This window comes from Diabrotica undecimpunctata, chromosome 3 (genome assembly GCF_040954645.1).
Source record: "Diabrotica undecimpunctata isolate CICGRU chromosome 3, icDiaUnde3, whole genome shotgun sequence".
In the NCBI taxonomy this organism is placed as follows: domain Eukaryota; kingdom Metazoa; phylum Arthropoda; class Insecta; order Coleoptera; family Chrysomelidae; genus Diabrotica; species Diabrotica undecimpunctata.
Window position 1 is genome coordinate 20400656 of NC_092805.1, and position 25163 is coordinate 20425818.

General features: G+C 34.0%; 2 protein-coding genes across 3 annotated transcripts in view; one reads left to right on the forward strand and one right to left on the reverse strand.

Moving 5' to 3' along the window:
- The window catches only part of LOC140436539 (lactosylceramide 4-alpha-galactosyltransferase-like), an 82305-nt gene extending 76993 nt beyond the window's left edge, over positions 1 to 5312 (reverse strand). Inside the window, exon 1 of one of the 2 annotated variants that reach the window (XM_072525436.1) lies at positions 5066 to 5312. The gene's annotated coding sequence lies outside the window, so the exon portion shown is untranslated. Of the gene's footprint in view, positions 1 to 4842; positions 5036 to 5065 lie in introns of those variants that run through there. The other variant, XM_072525440.1, reaches the window with a different exon arrangement.
- The window catches only part of LOC140436540 (phospholipase A1-like), a 234149-nt gene that overhangs the window by 144503 nt on the left and 64483 nt on the right, over positions 1 to 25163 (forward strand). The gene's annotated exons all lie outside the window — the stretch shown is intronic.

A 25163-nucleotide genomic window follows, 5' to 3' on the forward strand; every position in this document is an offset into this window, starting at 1 on the left:
TTTTTATTTTTTGCTCTTTGGCCGACAATGACAGTCATCAACAGACACGAATAAAATTGCCGATATATTCCGTATTGGCGTCGGGCTAAACGAAGGGACCAATATTATCTAATTACTGAAGCGTTGTGTAACAAATACATTTAATATATTTCCCGATCTAGCGAAAAGTTGACTATACCCCGCTTAAAAATAATTAATGTAGAATTCGGCATATTTATCCATATATATATATATATATATATATATATATATATATATATATATATATATATATATATATATATATATATATATATATATATTCAGTATAATTTTCTACAAAGGTCAATTCTATTATTGTATTACAGGTTATCATTGATATTGGTCAAAGTTTAAATATTCGCTCAATGTTAACATTACCTTGACGCTATATCTATCGTAACTATTACTATTAAATATATCCAAATTAAACACAAACTGTTTCATACTATTATAGAATATTTAGACACAGAAGTTTGATTAACTAAAAGATTAATTTTGTTATATTAGTACTCATAACAATTAAAAACATTTTCCATCTCGGACATCATTCGATGATCTAATATTTACTTAAAACAGACAAAAAACCATAAACAATTTTAGCTAATTATTCAATATTATTATTTATTGTTAACTAGGGGATATTTAGCCCAATTAATCCTTAATTATACCAAATGTGTCATCAGCACATAAAGGTCCGCAAGAATAACGAGTCGCTAAAATCTAATAATCAGGGAATTTATATATATATATATATATATATATGCTGTATGTATGTGTGTGTATCTGTGTGTGTATGTGTGTGCTGATTGCATCCCAGGTTGCCTTCGATGAAATCATTTCTTCTACTATGGTCACCGGTCGACTTTTCTGTTTGATAACTGCTTCCAGAGTACTGTGCAGCAAGTTGAAACGAGGACACACGAGAATACGTGTTCCACATCTTCACTGACCACGAGGCAGGATGGGCACTCTGGAGAATCGTCATGTTTAAAGCGATAAAGGTGTGCTCCAAAAACAGCCATGTCCTGAAATGCGTCCACCTGCCCGTTGTCGCGGAATCCCACTGTAATTGCCATTGATCAATGCTGTTTTGCCGTTCTCTTCTTCTAAGTTCATCTCGGCTGTAGATGTAGCTGATTCTCTTTAAATAGTCCCTGATAAAGGGTCTTCCTTTCTTCAGCTAGCACTCCAATGGGTAGCATCCCGGATATCACGTATATGGCATCCTCAGATACTGTGCTGAAGGCGCTGGCAACTCTTAAAGCGCTCAGACCAAATCGATATTGCGTATGTTAATACTGACGGGATTACTGACGGCAATAACGTCCTCCTGCTTAGTGTAGCATAGCACTGACATACTCTACTTGCTGCTTGAAGCTGAGTCAGTACTCCGTAGTACCGAAGGAATGGTTGTAATGTGATTTTATGTTCTCATGTGTTACGATTTCCACCTGTTTCCGACTAGTAATAAGCACTGCCTCCGTTTTATGCCTCGCAAGTTTTAAATTACCTGTGTTCATCCACTGGCAGATTCTTTCGATGATGTGTGGGCTCGTGATGGTGCGGGCGCGTAATGGTGTGAGAGGATAACGATATGGGCGCGAAATTGTGTGAGCGCATAATGGTGCTGGCGCAAAATGGTGAGGGGGAGAAATGGTGTGGGCACGAAATTGTGTGGGCGGAAAATGGTGTGGCCGTTAAATGGTGTGGGTGCGAAATGATGTGGGCGCGAAACAGTGTAGGCGAAAAATAGTGTAGGCGCAAAATAGTGTAGGCGCGAAAAGCTGTGGGCGGGAAATGATGTGGACGCGAAATGGTGTGGGCCCCAAATGATGTGGACGCGAAAACTTGCCGGGACGGTGTATTTGTGTGTGCAATAATACTTTATTATTACTCCCTTTTATGGAAACCACAGAAAAAACATAACTCCCGCGAAAATTTTAAATAAATGATGGGTTCTGGGTTCTGTACATGGTCAAACCAAACAACATTTAATAATATTGGCATACAAAGATTTGAAGGTTTGTACTATTTTTTATAGTTGGTCGGTGTGGTTAGTTTGAAAACATATTTGAAGACTCATCTAGACAATATTCTAGAACAGAAGCAGATAATCTTTATAATGAATCTGCCATACGAACTAGGAATGTTGTGGAAAGGCAATACAGGGTATGGAAACAATAATTCCCAATTTTTAAAAATCGAACGAGATTAAATTTAAAAGTGAGTATGAATGTAATAGTAACAACATCATAGAAAATGGAGTCTCGTTTTCTGTAGATCATAATCTAGATCAACAAAAAAACCATTTAACTAAAGCCATAAAAAAAGACAATTTTCTTCAGTTTCAATGTGAAATTATTGTGAATTATGTATTAGACAATATTTTGCAGAACTAGATTCACAATATTTCCTATTACGTTTTGTTTTTGAGGTAAGTTTTACGCTTACTTTCACCTTTGTTAAGATAAATTTTATAGAATATCATGGTGCTTATATTTCAGTAATTTGCCTTTTTATAATTGTACATATATTAATCATAAATATATTAGTTCAGCAATTTCTGTACTGTGTATAAATTTGTGTATTGGTTAAATTTACAACACTTTTTGTACAGTATATTTATTATAAATTTTTTTGAGCATATTTTTGTTTTAATTATAATTAAATTTTTATTATTTTGATGTTTAATTCTTGTTCCTTAATATCTTTCGTAAGTGGCCTTTCACTCTCTTCTTTCTTTCCTCAATAAGTAAAAATTTCCTTTTTTGTGAAATTTGAAGAACTAAGTAGTTTTTTTTATACATACATAAGTAATAAAAATTATCAATTTTACACACAAATTAACATACAACAAGAAAAATAAGGTTATATTGACAAAAATACAACAAAATTGATAGAAACACAATTACCAACCTACTAATTTAAACACCTAAGTTTACTTTTAATAATGAAAAGTAAGTATTATGAAAACTGTAGGTGCAAGTATTATGAAACTGGGTGTGACACTAAAGTGAACATTAGTTAAGGTTTAGTTTAGGTTGTCATTATGAAATCGGGCTGTTATGTTTATTTTATATACTTCTCATTTTAAAATAATTTCACATAAATATAATGCTGGATTATCAGTTCAAAAATTGTATTAAAGTGTGATAAAAAGAGTTATTAGTACATTTTAAATTGAAGTTTAATATTTATACTTTGGAAGAGATTTCTAAATCAGCACATACTAAATATGGGTTTTTACGAAATATTTGTCACAGTAAACAATTGGAAGAGTCCATTTATGTGACGAAGGGTGACCGTTATACATGTAAACTTTTTAAATTTTATTAAAATCTATAAACATAATAAATAAATAATAAAATTACTTTATTTAATTTTAAATAAGTATAAGTATTACGTAAATTTTAAAAATACTGAAAACATAGTATGAAACTTCGCGCTAGTGTACAGTAGCGCCTACTGTAGCACTTTTTTATCTGAATCATCTTCAATATGCATATTTTGTTGTAGTTTCGGTCTTTTTTCAAAATCTGTACATTTTCAAAATCAAATGAATGGCTATTTTTTAGAGAGAATGCTTGGCTAAGGCTGGAGTGTTTAATTTGTTGGTCATATATTGGGCAAACACACCAATATCTACATAGAAGAGTTGTTGCACACAAACATAGTCTCTGGGAGCTATAGGTACTGAGTTATTCTCAAAGAAATGTGCGACATAATTATAACTTGACTAAAAGGAAGATTTTGTTTTCTAGTTTACAGGCGCAAAACATATGTTGCCTAAAAATACAAATTATCCAAGATTAAATAAAAAATGTTGATGAAAGATTCTGGAAAAATCACCATATTATTTTTTAAATATGATTGCTTTATTTTATATAGATATGCAATGCAAGTACATGCAACATCTTTCATGTCTAGTCGAAAATAACGCTATATCGCTAGGCATCGGTATTCAGACGGAATCAAAGTTTCAAATTGGCATGAAAAACATTTTTTCATTAGTTTTTGGTTCCCTAAACTCAAATATCGCAAGTGGCCACTGATAAGGCTAGAAAAGTTATAAGTATATACTAGATATAATATGTAGATGAACTATCGAATTGTCTATATATGCGTCTATATTCTTTGGTACATGAGCGAATCGTATTATTATAATAGTAAATCAAATTCAATATTCAACGGTTTATTAATCTAAAAACTTTCAACTAATCGCAAAGCACTAAGCGAGGAATTTATGGGAGGAAAGTAGGTATTGAGATACATATACCTATCACGAAAAAAGTTACATAGTAACTGGTAGAGATGAATCACTGAAAAAAGTTATGGAATTATATTGGAATTCGTTGATATATAATATATTGGAGAACGTTATGGGAAGAATCAGGGATTCTACACACCCTGACACCCCTAGAGCACCCCTGAATTAAAAAAATCAGGTTTTAAATACACGTGGTAGACAAGACAAAACGACGATGTTATATAATCAGAATGAACTACTTATACAAGTTTTATTTTTGTGTAACGTAAAATTAATTAATTTTTTAACATAGCAAAATGGTTAAAGGTAACTAAATATTTTGTTTTCGACTTGTTTTGACTAACTAAATAAATGCTAATACTTGCATACGACATAATAATGGACCATTGCTTATTTTAGACCATTTAGCTGACCATAATATTGCTTTTTTTGTTAAATTTGCCCAACATTATGATGTTACGTGAATATTTATAGTAAATGTGGTATTATGTCAATTTTCGTGAACTTCCTCTCCTTTATTCAATAAAATTGATAGAACTAAGAACTAACCTTACCTAGAATTGTTTCATTATTTTTGACAAAGCATTAACATCTAATCTAAGTACGCCCCTGAAAACTACACGTGAGAATTTGGAGGTTAGATTTTTGACCCTCAAAAATTCTTTTCAACACACAAAAAAGGTCTTAAAAGAGGTATAAAACGATAACATAGTCTTCAGATCATTCACTTGAAGTAACGGAAATAAAACTAATAGGTTGAGATCAAATTCGACTCACCTATTTCACATTTCCAATAGAAAAACTGAAAAATAAAAACAGTCAAATCGCGCACTTAACTCATAATAGTAACTGACCGCTGACCGTTATGTATCGCAACATTATCAAAATGGTAATAGTCCGGAAATGGCGACAAATCCTTGGGAATTTTAAACTTATACTGATTGCTGTGTGTAACCGGCCGACTGGATAAATAAAATAATAAGAAGGAGGGTTGGTTGGTGTTAGTGTTGTGGCGTAGAAAGACAGCGAGGACAGATTGTTAGGCCAGGGAGCAGGTTTTCTGGCGCCGGGATGAAAGTGGTGATTTGATTTGAATAGAAATGGAATGATGTATTTCGTAAGAATTATGAATAAAATTTTTGCATAATAAATTATGTAACGTATTATTACTCAATTGTATATCAGAATTATACATAGGTAATTTATTAGGATGTATATTATACAGAGTGCACAAAAAAATAGTCTAACTTGCTAACATTTTGGATAGCTGATATCTTTGAAGATTAAATTTTTTTAACAAATCAGAATATCAGTAAAAAAGCCTTCTTGCACCTAGAGTGCGTTGGCGAATTATCTTAAGGCCAGACGTCTACATTTTTGCGACATGTAAAAACTCGCCAGTGTTATTTATGCCTGTCCAGTTCTTTATATTTCGTAACCAAACCACGTCATTTTTTTGTGACCTACTCCTCTCATGCCCTCAATCTTTCCTTGTATAATTAGTTAAAGGATTGCTTAGGTATTTTTTTCCTCTCAGGATATGGCCCAGATATCCAATTTTTAGTACCTTGATTACGTTGACCGTTTCTCACCCTATCTGTCCATGGTATGTGGAACATTCTTCGCAAGGTCCACATTTTGAAGACCTCCAACTCTGTGGCGCCCCAAGGGGGATTTGGGGGTTAAACCGCCCCCCCCTTGGCGTATAAATTAAAAAATATATAAATAATAGTAGGAAAATGTAAGCAAAATGTTTTAGAAAATCAAATCTATTAGTAAGAGCAGCAGCCGAAAGTAGAAAAATTAAAAAGATTGTGTGCAACAAGATGAATTCAAAGATATGACTCAGTTCATGCATTTATTTCCTTATTCCTGTCATTATTAAAGCACTGGATGTTGTTACAAAATGGAGTGATAACAAAACTGCCACTGATGCTAAGTTGCTGTCGGCTGCAATTTGCAAATGTGACTTTCTTTTTAGTCTCTTTGTGGTCAACTCGGTGTTTGAACTCACTTTACTACTTAGTAAGTATCTGCAGACAAAACGACAGAATCATTAGAACAGTTAAGGCAAAACGCAGATGAAACTTTTACCAATATTTTTGGGCAAGTATCAGCTCTTTGCAATGAATTTGGTGTTAATATGTCTCTTCCAAGGACAGTAATTTATCAAAGAAAGAAAAATAATGTACCAACCTCCACGCCAGAAGAATATTACAGAAGATCTGTTTTTATCCCCTTTTTTGATGAAATTAAACAATCCATAAACGATAGGTTTGTTGCACATAAAGAGATTTTAAAACCATTTCAGGACTTACTACTAAGTGTACAGTATGATGAAACGATAGACAAATCATTTCAAAGTCTAGTAGATTTTTATGGACTTGATGACAGAAACATAAAAGGAGAAATCATACTTTGGAAACAATTTCTAAATGATTTCCAATTTAAACCGACACCAAAAAATTCTCTTGAAGTTCTTGATATATGTAACAAGAACTTATTTCCTCTGGTTTATAATTTACTCCTGATAATGGCGACCTTAAATGTAACAACCTGCACATGTGAAAGGTCATTTTCATCGCTAAAAATACTAAAGAAACAAGTACCAGGAAGGCGAAGGATTTCCTGGCTGAAAAATCTATGTACGTGGTTCAACACAACAACCATAAATATTTTTACGGATAGACACAACAAGAAGAAGAAGACCGACAGTCACTAGAGCGACATCTACGAGAATATAAATCGAAAGTAGAATTCAGGATTTGACCCAAACAAATAATGTGTTTACTCAGACCTTGTATCCATGTGGGATTGACGATGGCGATAATAGGGGGTGGAGCAACCCCGTAGGTAGGATACAACTGTGTCATCCGGCAGACCAAGAACAAGTGAAGTGAGATTGCAAAATGGTTTATCCCCGGATGACTGTATACCGGAAATCCAGGTGAGGCGTTGAGGTTAGCACCGGAACTGTACGTAAAAGCGGCAATGTTGATTAATACTTGGAAATGGTGAGCTCTCCTATTTTATTCGTGCTACCCTAAGTTAGGTGGGGATGTCGGTAGAATGTTGAAATAATTTCTCTTTAATATTATTTACTTAATGTTTGTTTGAAGTTGCGAAACTACGACGCTACCAAAATATAAACTGAACAACGCCTTTGATATTTGCTAAATGTTGCCGTTGTAAATGCCTTGTCACTTTATTATAAAGTGACAAATAAATCAATAAAAATAACACAATTTAGAGAGAAAATTATCAAAGATATGCTTATTAAACGCGGCTGTGCAATGCTTGCTAATAATTTACACAATGTAAAATGTCTAAAAAGAAACTGCTGCAGCCAATGCTCTAGGAATATTGTTATCAAGCATGGAAAACAAACAGCACAAAAGGAGACTCCACGTGTGTGGACAAAGTGTTTTGCTTGCGCGAATTATTTGTGTTCTGACTGCTTTTTTAAGGTGCATGCTGCCAAATTACAGTAATTTTTCTTTATTAGCGTTTATGTTAAGGTGTCGACTATTTTTTTGTAACGTTTTATAGAGTTACGCTACTTGTTAAATAAATATTTAAGCCAAAAAAGCGTTTTTATTACACTTTGATAAACGACCTTTATAAAAAAAAGTATAATACCATCTAGCTACGGGATACAATATACAGGAATATACAGAAAATATATACAAGAAATATATATAATACAGAAATCATCCCTGATAAATGGCTAGAATCAGAATTCATAGCGATACCTAAAAAACAGGGGACTAAAAAGTGCGAAGAATATCGAACAATCAGCCTAATGAGCCACATGTTGAAACTGTTTCTTAGAGTCATCCATGGAAGAATTTATAAGAAGTGCGAGGAACAAATATCAGACAGACAGTTCGGCTTCATTAACGCAGTGGGTACCAGAGAGGCACTTTTCGGAGTACAGGTACTGATTCAAAGATGCAGGGACGTTAACTGCGACGTATACGCGTGCTTGATCGACTATGAAAAGGCATTTGACAGAGTTCAACATCAAAAGATGATAAACATTTTAAAAGAAGCAGACCTGGATGACAAAGACCTCAGAATAATTTCAGAACTATACTGGAATCAGACCGCATACATGAAAATTAACGGGGAAGAAACAGATCACATAAAAATACTACGCGGAGTTAGACAGGGATGTATTCTACCGCCGTTGATATTTAATATGTACTCAGAAAAAAATTTTAACGAGGCTCTTTACGGAATAGACGAAGGCATCCTTCTAAATGGTGAAAGAGTAAACAATGTTAGATATGCCGACGACACCATGGTGATAGCAGATAGTTTAGAGGGACTTCAGAGGCTAATGGACAGAATAAACGAGTACAGGCAACAGTACGGACTAAACATTAATACCCACAAAACCAAACAAATGATTGTCAGCAAGGAGAATATAAATGGGGCTCATCTATACATTAATGGGACGCAGATAGAGCGAGTAAAACAGTATTGCTACCTGGGAACTATTATAAACGAACAGTGGAGCAATGTACAGGAAATAAAGTACCGCATAGGAAAGGCAAGAACGGTCTTTAACAAAATGAGCGCCATCTTCAAAAGTCACAACATATCCCTGGATACAAAAATGAGACATTTGAGATGCTATGTTTTCTCTGTGTTGTTGTACGGGGCGGAGGCATGGACGCTTACAGACACCACTATTAAAAAACTTGAAGTATTTGAGATGTGGCTTTATAGAAGAATGCTGAGAATATCATGGACAGCAAGGATCACGAACAAGGAAGTTCTAGAAAAAATGAAGAAGGAACCAGAGATTGTGTTTACGATCAAACGCATAAAATTGCAATATCTGGGACACGTTATGAGAAATCAGCACCGTTACTCCCTGCTGCAGTCTATATTGCAAGGTAAAGTCAAAGGTAAGCGAGGACCCGGTAGAAGGAGAATATCATGGCTGCGGAATTTAAGAACATGGTTTAAGAAAACCTCAACGGAGCTGTTTCGAGCCGCAGCGAGCAAGGTCATGATTGCCAATATGATTTCCAACATCCGAAACGGATAGGAACCAGAAGAAGAAGAAGCTACGGGATAAAATCATGGAACGGTTTTCTGAGGCCCAAACTTTAATTTCTCCATATAAAATGTACAGGCCGAGTGACTGCTTAGGTACACGGTATGCAGTACTGAGTACCATATATGGCGCTCAATATTTGAACTTATCTTCTGGACTGAGTACCATATGTGATACTCAAATGACTCTTTGGCAAAGCAAAGAAAAAGAGGCTGGCAGCCAAACTGTTAAACATCTTATTTAATTTATATAATAATTAAATTATATATTCTTTGGTAATATCAAATGATATTTGAACTTGTCTGTCTAAATTTGACAGGTCTATCTGCTTTGTTAATACGGTAAGAGGTGGCGTTACGAGCAAACATAATAGTTTGCTCGTAACTGAATTGAATTATTATTTTAATAAAACAATTTGTTAAAAATATACATATAAGTAAAATTATAAGTAATAGTAAAATTACTTTATTCAATTTTAAAAATATTATTTAAATATTTAAATTACAGAAAACATAGTATGAAGCCTCGCACTAGTCTAGTCTACTCTACCATATTTTTTTAATTAATTTGATTCTAGTGTAAAATTTTAAGAGTTGTTATGGAGACTCCTTGGACTGAAAAAATAAACTCTTGGAGAGACTATCCATTACGGCATTACGTCACACAACCCTGAATATTCTATCTTATGAAAAAACCTTCTACTGGCCTATTAAGAAATAAAAGGTTGTTTTGAACCCATCCAAGCCACGGATCGCTGGCGCCCTTTTCGCTACGCACTGACTAATAACGCCAGACGTGGCCGACGTGGGCGTGACACAAATTAATTTCCTTTTAATACTATCCAAATATCAGTAAATACGGGCAGGGTGACCCTCATATGCGCGCTGAAATGGTGTCAATTTGACTCTTAGTTTAAAAACGGGCGGAAACAAATTTACATTGCTTATCAATAACCAGCGAGGTACAGGTATATACAGTATTTTTTTGTACATGGTGTCACAAATTGATCGGTCGCAAATTACCACAATTCCTAGGGATGTTCTTTTGGATGGTCTTTTCTTATTAGATGCAATTCTTATTAGATGCAAGTTGATGTTGCTATAATAAATATTAAAAATATAAATTTATTATTAATTCATTTAGTCCGCAGCACGTGACGAAAAATTGCAACGACAACAAATAATGAATTATAATTAATCCTAGGGGGTAAAAGTAGGGTGACACCAAACACAACATGGAGTCGCCGGTGACCCATTCTTAAAATCGCTTCAAATTTAACTATAAATGACCAACAAATAAACCATAAAATGCAAAACAAAAGGTTTTGATACATAAAAAAACAATTGCTGAATAAAACAATGAAAGATTTACATTCTTCACAAATAAATGGTATATTGATATATATATATATATATATATATATATATATATATATATATATATATATATATATATATATATATATCTTCTGCTTCAAGTGCCATCTCCGCGGCGGAGGTCGGCAATCATCATAGCTATTCGGACTTTTGAGACGGCTGCTCTGAAAAGTTCATTTGATGTACATCCGTACCACTTGGTACCACTCTCTCAGGTTGCGCAGCCATGACATTCTACGCCTCCCTATGCTTCTCTTTCCTTGGATCTTTCCCTGCATAATCAGTTGGAGCAAGATGTAATTCTCTCCACGTGTAATATGTCCGAGATATTCTAATTTTCTTGTTTTTATTGAATTTAAAATTTCCATTTCTTTGTTCATCCTTCCCAGAACCTCTTTGTTTGTGACGTGTTCTGTCCATGATATTTTCAGAATTCTTCTGTACACCCACAGCTCAAATGATTCCAGTTTTTTCATTGATGTCGCATTCAAGGTCCAAGATTCCATTCCATAAAATAAAGTCGAAAAAACATAGCACCTCGCCAACCTAACTCTTAGTTCCAGTTTTAAATCCCTGATACATAGAACTCTTCTCATTTTGTTGAAATTTGCTCTAGCCTTTTCTTTTCTTATTTTTATCTCCTGATTGTAATCATTTGTGGAGGTAATCATTGTTCCCAGGTATGCATATTTGTCCACTTGTTCGACGTTGGTTTCGTTTATTAGAAGATTCTCGTTATTTCTTTGAGTTTTCGATATTCTCATAAATTTCGTCTTCTTGACATTCATTGTTAGACCATACTCTTTTCCATACTCTGCTATTCTGGTCACCAGTCTCTGAAGATCTTCAATGTTTTCGGCTAAGATCACAGTGTCGTCCGCATATCTAATGTTGTTAATGGGAACTCCATTTACCTTTATTCCAGCTATATATATATATATATATATATATATATATATATATATATATATATATACATATATAGCTGAAGCTGTTTTCACTTGAAGATCCTTTTTGTGTGGGGGATCATTCCATTCTTTTGGTTTTACAGTTTCTGGTGTGGCTTCACTGTTTCCACTACTTTTCTCCATTCTTCTCTCTTTGATTGTCCTTTCTATATTTCTAATTTCCATAATACTTAAGTCTTCTGCCACTTGTCGTTTCCATCTCAGTTTAGGTCTTCCTCTGGTTCTTTTACCTGGTGCTATCCATTAAGTTATAACTCTTAACGGACTGCTCTTCTCTGTTCTCATTATGTGTCCATACCATCTAATTCTTTGTGCCTTTTTGCTCTAACTATGTTCTATTGAAAATTCTAGAAATATGGACCCAAAAAACGGAATATAGTAGTGGAAAAAGAAAAAGATGCCCCATTATGCAAACGGACCCTAGCGATGAACAGAAAAATGAGTTTGAACATAAATAGCAAAATAAAAAATAAGAATATGTACCTAAATATTGCGCAATGCAATGTACGAGAGTATATCGGGAGGGAGCATTAATTACCCTAATAGAAGAACTTAAAAAATATAAAAATACACGTCAAAGCAATACAGGAAATACATTTAACTGGAAACAACATTGAAAAGATTAGCCCATACACGTTTTATACAAGTGGAGGCGATAATACGAATTTTGGGAGTGGGTTTTCTGGTACATGAAGACGTGGACCAGGTAAAACGAATTGTAGTAAAATCTGACAGAATGAGTGCAATTAGAATTAAAGGAAAAGAGAACATGATATCGCTGATAAATATACATGTTCCAACAGAAGAAAAAGGAGAAGTGAAAGATGAATTTTAATATTGTTCTGAAGCTATTTTCTTGTGGCATTTTAAAGTAATTACTATTTAAATGGAAATAAGCCACAATTAAAGGTTAACGTACGTTTATTGACTTTTCAATTTCCACTTCGGAAATCGTTCTCAAAATACAAACATTAGTAAATTAAACAAATTTTGTTTTTTTTTGTTACTTAGTGAAAAATTCTTCTAATTATTTAATTTTATCTGATTCATCTATATTGACAATTCAGACATACATTATACATTTTAAAGTAGACGACTTTAAAATGATATTGCCAATACTGGTTAAGTTGCGTTCCTGGGACGACTTTAATAATAAGATAGTTCATTCGATTACATGAAATCAACTTTAACTTGAGAATATCCGTCAGAAAAAATCATAGCATGTAATTCGTCTTTAAAAAGACAAATACATGCCATGATGACAGTAAAATTCTCCTGTTAGTGATTTCATAGTAAATTATGAGGGAAAACCCAGGAAAAAAACCTCATAATACAATCCCGACATGTTAAGTATTTGGTCGTGCATTAATTTACCTTCAATAAACACCAAATTCTGATTTTATATATTTGTTATTTAAAAAACATAAATGATGTATCCTCTATATGTTACTGACTTACCAATACTGGTATTTTCCTTTTAATAACTTCCTCTTTCAATATGGGTAACCAGATCCTACTACATTCTGCCGAGGAATTCGCGACACAGTTGGTCTCATTTAGCATAATTAGAGCTGCTTCTTTGATTTTTCTCTTTTTACCATCCGACTATATTTGAATCATTCCATTGAATCCGTTCATTATCCCATGCGTGTTTACATATTTGAGATCTCTCAAATTCTCTATTTTTAATATAGGATTGATGTTCACTTATTCTAACATTTAATGGCCTTGATGTTTCACCTAAATAAAAATGATCGCATTCACAAGGTATTTTATAAATGCAATTCTTTGTCCTTTCTTGTTCATTGTTAGGTTTGGTTTTGGACAAAATAGATCTCAACGTGTTTGTTGTTTTGAATGTTGTTGAAATGTTGAATTTATTTCCTATCCTTTTAAGCTTTTCCGATAATTCTTTTCTGTATGATATTATTATTTTCCTCGTATTATTCCTTGTATATGTTGTAGGATCTCGTTCTAAGTTGTTTTGTTCTATTCGATCGATTGTTGAGTATTTTTTAATAAATCAGATGTTAACAAATGGTTTTCCTCCAAGAACGAATTTTCGTTAGAACAAGTAATTTTGGCTCTATCGTATAAGGATTTAATGATTCCCTTTTTAATATTAATATTGTAATTTGATTTGAAATTTAAATATCTGTTGGTGTGTGTTGGTTTTCTATACACCTGAGTTTCGTATCCAATATCGATTATATATCCAGTATTAAATGCCAAAATGAAATGCCAAAAAAAGGTGTTCACCAAGGAGACCCGTTGCTACATTGCTATTCAATATAGTTCTATAAAAAATTGTAAGGGTTAGTGGGATAAATAGGCCCAGCAGTATTTTATACAAGCAGCACCAATGCTAAGGATACGCTGATGATGTGGTTCTCATTGCATGAAATGGAAAATAACTATCAAATATAGCAAAAAGACTGATTCGGGAAAGCTCTAAAATGGAACTGAAAGTTAATATTATTAAATCGATGTACATGGAGATCTCGAGCAAAAACGGAATAAATGCCAAGGGATCCTTTAAATTGAAGGTGGAGGATGGATCAGTTGTAAAATTCGAGTAGGTGGATGAATATATGTACTTAGATACTCTTATTGATCAGACATGTAAGGAAGAAACTGAAATCAACCTGAGACTGACCAAGAGCAACAGGTGGGCTGGAGCAATGAGCAAAATAATTAAGGCCAAAGATATATCTCGTAATACAAAAATAAGAGTATACAAAACTATAATTAGACCCACAATGCTATACGCTGCCGAGACATGGACTATGAACAAAACTATACAGAACACATTGGAAGCATGGGAAAGAAAGATACTTCGCAAAATATTTAGTGGAAAAGTAGTAGAGGAAGAATGTAGAAGACGAACTAATGCAGAAGTGTATCATTTGTATGCTAACCCTACAATAACAAAAGTGGTAAAAAACGTAGACTAGAATGGCTGGGACATCTAGAAAAAATGCAAGGTAATAGACAAGTCAAGAATATTGCTTAAAGATACCTGAGGGCAAAAGAAAGAGAGAAACACCAAGAGAAAAATGGAGAGATGTAGTGATGGAAGATGTTAGAGAGATGAGAATCAGAAATTGGAAGCTGAGAGCTAAGAACAGAAAAAGATGGAAATTATCCATCCAGCAATGGTCCTAAAAGCCCTGTTAACGCTGTACATACATATTAAACTAAAAATCGCAACTATTAGTTGACAGTTTGGGGGTGATATAATAATTAACGTGGCATTAAATTTAGGTACATATTATTGAAGAACATACTGGTAAATACATGTGACACTAATGGGTTATAAAACATGCATACTTACCATGGTTGCTAAAAACATGTTTTGTTATCATATACTCTACAACAAAATAATCCACAACTTTATGAACGCCTTTTCCTTATGTTTTTTTGCACAAACTTAATTTGGCTCCAAACCACTCAAACACACATTTTCACTACAAACCATAATTTAAAATCACCTTAAAATCACTAACTCACGCTTTTGCACATACTGAAACACTTTTTGAAATATCATATTATTTGTAGCATTGACTGTAGTTCCTAAAACTGCATTTATGGAGGCTGTATTGATTCGTAGGAATTTTTGAACTTTTGCCAACTAGATGCACACAGGGGTGGATGTTTCTTTTAATTGTAATGCTAATTGTAAGCTTGTGACTGTTATCCTGACATATGATACTTGTATGATAATAAAACGTATGTTTGTCTCAAGTAACTGCTCGAAAGATAATGTTGTTTGAGATTAGTATAAATAAACCTATTTTTGTTTTTTCTCTTAAAGAGACATACCGACCTAATGAGTAACTTTGAAAAGCCACTAGCAAAACTTTTTTCAGTTATCATATTAGCTAATTACTAGCGGACCAACTCGACATCGAGTTTTGATGTAAGTTTTGCTGATATTTAAGAGGGGCGGAGTCTAACGATCCATCGTTTCCGTCGCCTGGTGTAAATGTTCCAAAAATCCTAAAAATAAACTGTATCGACGCCAATTTTTTTAAATTGAAAATCGATACAGTAGTTTTTTAGGAATTTCAAGAAGATTTACATTAGTAAACGGAAACAATATGATTGTTAGACTCCGCCCCTCTTAAATAAAAAACGGAAGTAAAACCGGAAGTAACTTTTTTTTGTATATTTTTGATTGTAAAATGCCAGGTTTAAGAAAAAGAAGTCGGTTTGAGAACTCTAACTAACTAAATTTATATTTAAATATTATTTAAATTTAAAAAATACAGAAAACAGTATGATGCTCCGCGCTAGTCTACACTACCGCCTACTGTTCCACTTTTTTGAGAATACGCCACAATTTTACTTTATATTAAGTTTATTTTTTATTTATTTATTTAAAATAAACCTAATTTAAAGTAAAATTGTGGCTTATTCCCAACAAAATTAATAATATATTTCTAACTAATAAATTAAAAACAAAGTAATGCTTACCTCATTATTTAATTCTTCAAGTATTAAACTCAAAACGTAGTCTAAATCTCTAAATGTCAATCACAACACCTCACACACGCTGTACTTGTTGGAAGCAGAATACTTTCTAACTAAACATAAAAATAAAAAAATACCAACTCATCAGATAGTGTAAAACAGACCCCATAAATTAAAATCGGAGACAGGAGGATCCCGAATTTTGAGTGGTCATTATCGTTATTCCTTAAGTGGAAACACTTGTTGGTGCATTCCGGCATTCGAGAATTGACGCGTTGTTGCATTGTGTATAATATTGAATGAGAAATAGATTGTAATATATTTATATATATTATACCGCTAGCGGACCAACTCGACATCGAGTTTTGATGTAAGTTTTGCTGATATTTAAGAGGGGCGGAGTCTAACGATCCATCGTTTCCGTCGCCTGGTGTAAATGTTCCAAAAATCCTAAAAATAAACTGTATCGACGCCAATTTTTGTAAATTGAAAATCGATACAGTAGTTTTTTAGGATTTTCAGGAAGATTTACATTAGGAAACGGAAACAATATGATTGTTAGACTCCGCCCCTCTTAAATAAAAAACGGAAGTAAAACCGGAAGTAACTTTTTACATACATAACATAAGTATAAGAAAAAAGTAGACGCGGGCATATTTTAAAAATACATTGAAAATTAGGACTTTAAATTTTGAAGAATGAAATCTGTAAAATTTCTATACTATAGGAAAAATTCATTTTATGGCCGCCATTTTTAAACCGGTTCGAATTTTTTAAATTTGAAACCTTAGGGGGAATCTACTCAACAATCTGTTTAATTATTCGAAAAAATTATTCTCCTATCTATCACCGTTTAGGAGGAGTATTGCGCACAAGAAAAGGGCTTAGCCTTTTAGTATATAAGATTTCTTATCCATTAGCCCAGTCTGGTTATGCAAAAATCATCGATTTCACGGCAACATTTTTCGCAGTATTGTTCTGAAGCTATTTTCTTGTGGCATTTTAAAGTAATTACTATTTAAATGGGAATAAGCCACAATTAAAGGTTAAAGTACGTTTATTGACGTTTCAATTTCCACTTCGGAAATCGTTCTTTTTTCCGCAAAAAAAAGAGAACGATTTCCGAAGTGAAAATTGAAACGTCAATAAACGTACTTTAACCTTTAATTGTGGCTTATTCCCATTTAAATAGTAATTATTTTTCGCAGATATCTGAAGCTTTTAAGACATAGGTGGGGGTTATTAGATGACGAATAGATGAAAAAGTACTCGTATTTTTACCTTTCGTTTTTTTAAACAATAATTTACGGTCACAATTTGATTTTTTGTCTATAAGTTTTTTCCCTTTTCCTTTAAGTTTCCCTTAAATAAACAATATTTATATCATTTTTTTTATATCAAGAATATCTTTATTTTCCCGTTTTTTAAATTAAAATTGATAAATAATTTACGGAGATATTTACAAAAAAAAGCAGTTTTTTTGCACTAATTTATAAATTTTATAAATTTTTTTATTAACAAAATAAAATAGTATTAATACATTTGAACATCGAGGAATTACCGTCTTTTAAATTTGTGCGAAATTTCCCCCCGATCGGTCAAATAGTTTAAAAGTCATTTAATTTATTTATCCCTGAGGCTAAATACTTAAACTATTGAACTTGCTCTATTAATGATGCTAGACACATTTAGCAAATTTCATATGATTGTTTAAGACTTAAACTATCTCAAAAGTTAAATGCATGTTGCGTTTTCATCGAAATTAATTACCTAATAAACGTTTGAAAAAGGGGTATGTGTTTTACTTATAAAAAGTTGTAATAACTTCTATATTTTTCAAGCTACAGACTTGTACGTACAACCATTGGATAGCTGGTAAATGAACTCACATAAAAAAAAACCTTCTATGACCGAAAGGAACGATTCATATTAGTACCCATTTGTTTAATTTTTTTGTAGTTGCCCCAATCCAGTCCCCTTGTTTCATTCACTTATCCACGACCCAGCTACTTTTAATAAACCCTGAGATCCGTTTGCATAAGTATCGGTTATTTTGCTTGCCCTATTTCCACCCCCAGTAACTTCTGCCCCAAATTGTCAACCCCTTATGCTAGGCAAAATATTTCGTTACACAATATGTATGTTACCACGACAATACTTATTTTTTCTCAGTATATGGCCTGAGTACGGTAACTTTCACTATATTGAAAAGTTATCGTTTCTTACCTATTCTATGCAGCACTTCTTTGTTTAAGGTGTGCTATATCAATGAAATCTTAAGGATCATCCAATAGTTTATTCACGGCCTAAAGTTTATTCACGGTTGATATTTTAAAGGTCCACGTTTCAACTCCATAGAGGATAGTAGGCTAGACGTGACATTTTAATAGACGTAATCTGGAGTTTAGAGTTTTATTAGAGAATCACATTTTCGAGTTTTATTCGAAAATCACAGGAGTCTTTTAATTTTTTCGAATGATTTTCTGGCCTGTTCTATTGGTCCAGTCGTCAGAGAGTCGACCCCTAAAAATCATACGAAAAAAAAAATAATAATTGGGGACCACAAAAAAGATGCAAAAAAGTTTACCACTTTTACCCCCGGGCTTCATCCTAAAACACCCCTCGCAGGGGAGTAAAAACGCAAAAAAATCGATTTATCAAGAATTTGTACACCGTAGAAAAAAATGTTTCAAATAAAAAATGTAGCTGAGATAATTTTAAACAAAAATGTTTATCAGCATTTTTTGTGTAGCATGAACCGTTAACTTAGAAACAACGCTTGAAGCGACCGTCAATTTTGCATGTCAGGTACGCGCGCGAAATCAATGTTCAATAAAATTTGTATTAGCGGGACGGTAAAATTTCGATATCTTATGGTCCAAATGTCCTATCAACAAAACTCAAGATGCGTTTTAAAGGCAAAAAGTGCTGCTTTCGTATGCAGTTTTTGTATTTTGCCAAGAATAAACTCATTTTTTATAAAGGTCTAAAATAAATTAACGTGGCACGATTTTTGCAATTTCTTACGATTTTCGTGAAATCAATAACATTAATCACTTTCATTGACCAATTGTAGTAAAATTTCCATTTTTAGAGACCAATCTTTAAAGCCTATGACATGAAATTTCAATTTTGAGTTGTGGTAACAAATATGAGGCATTTGAAATATGAATAAAAACGCAGAATTTAATGTTTTACAATATAAACGATCACACTTCACAGAAAATGCAGTTACGAATACTCTTTTGGGTGTAGTTTATTGCAGCAGTTTTGTTCTTTTAAAAAACGTACTCCTCCTCCTCAGTCATAATCCCTTTTGGAATGTGGTGCACCATCAGGCCTTTACAGTCTTTTTACGATTTCACTCTATCCTTCCCTGTCCTGGGCTAGTTGTTCGGCTTCATGTAACCCTTAGTTAATCATTATTTTTATTTGATCTACCCAACGGCTTGAAGATCTTTCCCTAGATCTTTTCCTTCAACTCTACCCTCGACTATCAGTTTTTCCATCGTACCTGTTCTTCTAGCAATGTGTCCAAAATACTGCAAATATCTCTGTTGTATTTGTTTAAGCAATCTATCCTTTACTTTAAGTTGTTCTAATATCGATACGTTAGTGTGATGATCGAATATTCTTAACATGCAGCGGTATACCCACATTTCAAAAGCATCTAGTTTATTTTTACTCGCTTTCTTTAAGGTCCCCGTTTCGGATGCATATGTGGCTATGGGAAAAATGAGTGCCCTTACCAGCCTTAGTTTTGTGTGTATTATTATGCTAGAATTTTTCCAAATTGTTACCAGTTTCATCATAGCTGTTCTAGCAATAGTCAACCTTCTACATATTTCTCTGTCACACCCTCCGTCATTTGTTATTAGGGACCCCAGGTATATGAAATTATTTACTACTTCAAAGCCCCCAATTTCTGTAATTGTCTTGAAAATCTGTCTTGAAGATTATTCCAAGCTTTGTCTACTATCATAATCTTTGTCTTACTCCTATTTAGCATTAGTCCATATGTTTTGCTTTTCTCCTCCAGACATCTCATTATGTCTTCCATTTCTTCTTGATTTGCCGCGATTATTAAAGTGTCATCAGCATATCTCAAGTTACTGATTTTTTGACCTCCTACTAATATTCCACCCTTCCATCCGTCTAGTACCTTTCGCATGATGTGTTCGCTGTAGATATTAAACAGAGTTGGCGAGATTATGCATCCCTGCCTGACACCTGCCTCTGCTCTGAAATGATCGGAATGGGTGTTGCTTATTTTTACTGTGCACTTATTATTTTCATATAGACTTCTAATTAGTTGAATTGATTGGTGGGGTGTTCCCATTTCCGCTAGTATGTACCATAGCTGCTGCCATTTGACTTCATCGAAGGCCTTTGTGTAATCCACAAAGCACATGAGCATGGGAGTATTGAATTCACGAGTATTTTCGATTAGCTGTCTGACATTAAGGATGTGTTCTCTTGTGCCTTTTCCTGGGACAAATCCCGCTTGTCTTCTGATATCTGAGGCAATAGAAAAGCTTTTAGTCTTTCATGTATTGCATGAAGTAGAACCTTGCTTGCATGGGATATTAGGGTTACCGTTCTGTAGTTGCTGCAATCTAGCAGAGTTCCTTTTTTGAATATATTGATGAAAGTGGATGTTGTCCAGTCGTTGGGCCACTCTCCGGTTTCCCAAATGTTTTTGCAGATCATATGCATAACATTCATCCTAACATCTCCAGTCTCTTTTACAATAAACGTTCTAGTGTAATTGAAAAAAAAGTTTTGAATGTTTTAGATCGTTTGTTGTGTAAAAGTTTAAATCCAGCGTTCTTTAAGCGTATTTCAAATGTCTCACATTTGTTGCTAAAACTCAAAACTAAAATTTCATGCTATAGATTTTAAAGATTAGAATCTAGTAATCGAAACTTTATAGTGACCAGTCAATGAAAGGCATATATTGTATTGATGCCGTGAGAATCATAAAAAATTTAAAAAAATCGGGCAACGTTTATATATTTATCTCCTGTATAAAATCTGAGTTTATTTGCCGCAAAATATAAAGACTGCATACGAAAGCTGAACTCTTTACCTTTAAAACGCATCTTCATTTTTGTCCATAAGTCACTAGAATCAAAAGATATCGAATTTTTACCGTCGAGATGATATAAATTTTATTGAACATTGATTTTGCGTGCGTAACTGGCATGCAAAATCGACGGTCACTTCAAGCGTTTTTTGTAAGAAAACGGTTTATTCTACACAAAAAATGCATACTAACATTTTTGTTTAAAATTATCTCAGCTACATTTTTTATTTGAAACATTTTTTTCTAAGGTGTACAGATTCTTGGTAAATCGATTTTTTTTCGTTTCGGCGGGTTTTAGGGGGAAGCCCGGAGGTAAAAGTGGTAAACTTTTTTACATCTTTTTTGGGGTCCCAAAATTAATATTCTCTGCAAAATTAGACTTGTTCGTAAAATTTTTAGAGATTGAGTGGCATTTTCGTCTCTGACGACTGGAGTATATTCTCGATCTTATTTCTAGAACAGGATATAGACTGATTAACTTATTGACCTGTTTCTATTTTTTCTTCTTATTACTCATTACAACCAATTCTTATGAAATAGTTTTTCTTTCCTAAATAAGTATAGTAGATCGTTATATTTCATCAGGGATCATACTTTTATGACCAATTAAGTTTCTGAATCAATTAAATTGGATGTCAACACTTTTGTTTGTAAATAAGATTTGTTTAAAAAAAAAAACTTTAAAATTTGGTATACCTGATCTAAAGAGCAATTAGAGGATTGGAAGTAAATTCATCAATGTACGACGATTGCAAATAGGATCCAATAACTTTTTAGGTCACATGTCTAGGATGACAAATTGACAAACTTTCCACAAGAAGGATATTCAAAAGGAAAATAAAGAATCGAGTGACGTAGGACGTTAATAGGCGCCCTCCATTGAGGCGCCGGCTACTGGATAGGAAGAATGACGCCGACAACATGCAGGAGCGGTCTGAGAATAATATATAAAACACATTTATGATATAAAAAAGTAGCTGGATAATAAAATAACAAATAGCACAACGAGGAGGTAAAACTTTAACTTTTGTGAGGTTTCGTTTAAGCAAAACAAAATATATCTTATTATTATCCAATCCTTTTGATACCGTAGGTATCTGAGATAAGTCAATTTTCCGCCTAGAGGTACTGCGAGCCGTATGGCCAGTGGCGCATCCAGAAAATTTTGTCGGGTGTAAGGTCATGGGTCTTGAGGGTAATTTGTGCCTCATGTAAGAAAACCATTTTCCCAATAATTATTTTAAGCGATTTATTAAACCAATGAGAAGTTATTAAAACCCAAATACTCTACGTGTGCAACGAAGGGTACAACATTAAGGGGTCTTAAACTTAAACCAAAAAAAAAAAGAATTTAAACCCACATACTATATGACAGTAAAATCAAGTGTACAAGACTATTAAACCAAAGGAAAGTTATTAAAATATAAATACTGAAAAATCAAAGACTGTCAATTTAAACTTGGTATTTTAAAGACAATTAATTTAAACCCACCTATCCTATGGCTACAAAATCAAGAACAAACCAAGTATAAATAAGTATAAAAGTTAAGTAATTTAAATGCAATAACTCAATGTAAGTGTAAACATTAATGAATGTATTAAACATTCCTAATGAACTCTATCTTATCGTTGGATATCTGATATTGATTTGTAAAAACATTCATTTATTCCTTATTGCTATACGGAGTGGAATCATAGACTCTCGGAATAACAAGTTTGAGGCCTATGGAAGTCTTTGAAATGTGTGTTTTTCGAAGGATGCTGAAGATTTCGTGGACAGAGCACGTGACCAACAACGAGGTGCTGTTAAGAATGAGCACTGAGACAGAACTCCCTTGGAGATCCAATCCGACCAAGGGCGAAACTTCGAGTCAACCCGTTTCCAAAAAGTTTGTAAATTGATTGGTGTCAATAAGACCAGAACGACACCCCTGCATCCTCAATCAGATGGAATGGTCGAGAGGATGAACCGAACGATGGGTAAACACCTATCCAAAGTTGTATCAGAACATCAAAGAGATTGGGACCAGCACATTTATTTATTCCTAATGGCCTACCGCTCGGCCGTGAATGAAACTACAGGCCAGACTCCAACCTGCCTGATTTTAGGTCGTGAAGTTACTTTTTTCTGCGACCTAGAGTTTGGCTGCAGACTTTCCGAAGAACAGTTGGCCAATGACAGAATGAAAGATCAATATGATTCTCGATGCAAGAATGAAAGCTATGAAGTAGGTGATCTTGTTTGGCTTTATAATCCACAACGTCGTCGAGGCTTGTCTCCTAAATTGCAAAGACAATGGGAAGGTCCGTATGAAATTAAAAAGAGAATAAATGACATAATATACCGAATTAAGAAGTTGCCTAAAGGTAAACCAAAAGTAGTTCACATAAATCGTCTAGCACCTTATGCTGGTTCAAATAAAACAGAAGAAGCCCGAACCTTTCAACATGAGATCAAAGATGACCGGCGACCAAGCTTTAATGAATTTATGTCAAATTACGCAGAGAGAAAGAGTGCTAGATTCAGCGCGACCACAGAAGTTCAGCAGGATCTTTTTAGTGTTCCGCATAACGTCTCTCTGGTCCACTGTGTTGCTCAAGATCTTGAGACGACTAAAGGAATCTCATCCGTATTTTATAAGAAGTTCGGTCGTTTGGACGAGTTAAAAAATCAGCAGCCTAAAGTTGAGAAAGTACTGAGATTAGAAGATGGTCCCCGATCTTTGCTGTATATGGTGACCAGGAAGTCGTATACAGACAGGGCAAGCTACGAGGATATATGGCATGCTCTAACTAATTTGAAGAAAATTGTGTGCAATTACGACATCAAGAATTTGGCCTTACCCAAGATAGGCCATGCACTAGATAATCTGGACTGGAAGATTGTCAGAAGTATGCTTGAAGTGATCTTCCGAGAAACCGGCTCGGCGTACGAATTACTGTGTGTTGCATTAACCCGATGCGATTGTATCGTTCAAAGTCAGTAGACTGTTATTTCTTTCTAAAGGGTTCATGCAGAGCTGGAGAGTCCTGTAGATTTCGCCATCCTGGGCCTACATAGAGTTGCTAATCGGGACGCTCAGATCTAAGAGGGGAGTAGTGTTACGAACATGCATTCAGCGTGGCTTGTGTAACGGTTGCATCTCGAAAGCGACTAGAAGTTTTCGGCGATATCGAGTGCGACAGAGAACAACTGTCACGTAGGCGAATTAGAAGTGGGACTACTTTAGATTATTGTAGAATAATACTTTTGGTATATATATGTAACGAGTTAGTGGAGTTGTTAAGGTACTATCGAACTGTAAACTTAGAAATAAATATATTTATATAAATTCGAACCGCTCGTTTTATTTAAAAAACGCTACAGTATAGATCATCATAAAATGCTTCGAGCATTGGCTGACTGCCGCATCGACTACCTATATATTGCCTTGATTCAAAAAAGTTCCGAATAGAACGTAGAATTAAACAGGGGATACTCTTCTCTTCTTATTCTTTTTATATAGACATAACTCTGTCTGTCTTTCATTGTGTCTCCAGTAAGTTGTCGTTCCATCGTTTTCGTGGTCTTCCTACTGATCTTTGTCCTATTGGGGAACCGTCTCTTGCCGTCTTTACGTCTATTTGTTGTCATTCGGCTTATATGATCGGTCCATTCTACTCTTCTGTTTCTTATCCAGTTCTTAATATTCTCCACCTTGCATCTACGTCGTATATCTGTACTTCTAGCTCTGTCCCATAGTGTTTTACCACCAATTTTTTCAAGTGTTTTCAGGGAGATACAATCTTCCCGAAATTGTTTACAGCTGTACTTGAATATATGTTCAAGCAAATGGTACGATAGCATAATATGGGAATTAATATAAATGGAGAGGATCTGAACCTCATCAGATATGCCGACGAG